Raw genomic sequence first — 2,266 nt, 5'->3', positions numbered from 1 at the left:
TTACTTGAGATGAAATCTCTAGGGATCCAATTGAATAATGGTGAGGATGGAACCCTACTTGCTAGTTTCGTCGTAAGACCTTCATTGTTGAATCAGATCAGAGAATTGCAAAAATCTGATGATTGGTTGAAACGGGAAGTTCAAAAGCTGCAAGATGGAGAAACTAGTGAGTTTAGACTCAGCGATGATGGTTCTTTGATGCTTAGAGACCGAATTTGTGTCCCTAAGGATGATCAGTTGAGACGAGCTATTTTGGAGGAAGCTCATTCTTCCGCCTATGCTTTACATCCCGAAAGCACCAAGATGTATCGGACTATTAAAGAAAGTTATTGGTGGCCGGGTATGAAATGAGACATAGCAGAGTTTGTAGCGAAATGTCTCACATGCCAACAGATCAAGGCGGAACATCAAAAACCGTCAAGTACTCTTCAACCTTTACCGATTCCTGAATGGAAGTAGGAACATGTGACTATGGACTTTGTATTGGGTTTGCCGCGGACACAAAGTGGGAAGGATGCTATTTGGGTGATTATGGATAGATTGACTAAGTTTGCCCATTTCTTGGCTATCCATAGCACGTATTCTATTAAGAGGCTGGCAAGACTTAATATAGATGAGGTTGTGAGATTACATGGAGTTCTAGTTTCTATTGTGTCAGATCGAGACCCTCGGTTTACTTCTCGATTTTGGTCAAAATTTCAAGAAGCTCTTGGAACTAAATTGAGATTTAGTACTGCCTTTCATCCGCAGAAAGATGGTCAATCTGAGAGAACTATTCAGACCTTGGAGGATATGTTACGGGCTTGTGTCATTGACTTTATTGGGAGTTGGGACAGACACTTGCCATTGGTGGAGTTTGCATATAATAACAGTTTTCAGTCTAGTATTGGGATGGCACCATACGAGGCTTTGTATGGAAGGAAGTGCCGAACTCCGCTCTGTTGGGATGAAGTAGGTGAGAGGAAATTGGTGAATGTGGAATTGATTGATCTGACATATGATAAGGTCAAGGTTATCCGAGAGCGGTTAAAGACAGCTCAAGATAGGCAGAAGAATTATTCGGATAAACGAAGGAAAGATTTTGAGTTTGAAGTCGACGATAAAGTTTTTCTTAAGGTTTCTCCTTGGAAAGGTAATAATTTGAAAATTCCAAGTTTTAAATCTTATTTGATTATACTATTGTGATAATTTGTGGTATTTATTGGATAATGAAAGGTGTGATTCGATTCGCGAAGAAGGGAAAGCTCAATCCAAGATACATTGAACCCTTTCGTATCATTGAAAGGATTGGGCCAGTGGCTTATAAACTTGAATTACCCCCAGAGTTAGAACAAATTCATAATGTCTTCCACATCTCGATGTTGAAAAATTATGTTCCCGATCCCTCTCACATTTTAGAGACACCTCCCATTGAGTTGCATGAGGATTTGAAGTTCGAGGTGCAGCCTGTACGTATTCTAGATCGAAAGGATTGAGTGCTAAGGAACAAGAGCATTCCAATGGTGAAAGTATTGTGGAAGAATGCTCGAATTGAGGATATGACGTGGGAAGTTGAGCACTAGATGAGAAGCCAATACCCACATATTTTCTTCAAATCCGGTAAGTGAAATTTTGAGGTCAAAATTTTATTTTAAGGGGGGTAGTGCTGTAAAGCCTGACCTTATAAAATACTATTCATGACATACATGTGATGATAGCATGATTGCATGCTAGGAGAGTCCCGAAAAATTTACAAAAGTCAGTATTGTACCTAGAGGTACAACAAAGTTGATTTAATCCTCGAACTAGATCAAATAGGAATTTTAAGGTGAAATTAAGAGTGTCACAGTCCAAAGATGACTTAAAATGGTAATTTGGAGTTTGAGGATCAATTTGGAGTCAAATCGAAATTTTTACCATCTAGGGGCAAAATGGTCATTTGCCACCTAGGGACAAAATGGTAATTTTAGAAAAGATTTATTTGTCCCCATTTGACTTATTGGAGTATGATTTGAGGTTTAGAAGTGAAAAATTTTAATTTCGGTATAATTTGGAGTATAGGGGTAAAATAGTAATTTTACCACTCTAGAGGCAAAATTGTAATTTTTCACCACTAAGATATTTTTCTAGCACATGGTCTTCCTTTATCTTCATCTTTGACCCTTGACTAATCATGTGGTGGAGATAAAATGTTTAAATTTTTAAAATTTTAAAAACGGGCCAATGACATGATGCCATGTGTCATGCCTTTATTAATTTATTATTTTCCTTTTTAAAAGGCACAAAA

This window comes from Theobroma cacao, chromosome 7 (genome assembly GCF_000208745.1).
Source record: "Theobroma cacao cultivar B97-61/B2 chromosome 7, Criollo_cocoa_genome_V2, whole genome shotgun sequence".
Lineage (NCBI taxonomy): Eukaryota > Viridiplantae > Streptophyta > Magnoliopsida > Malvales > Malvaceae > Theobroma > Theobroma cacao.
The sequence above is the reverse complement of the archived record's forward strand: the minus strand, read 5'-3'. Positions refer to the sequence as shown.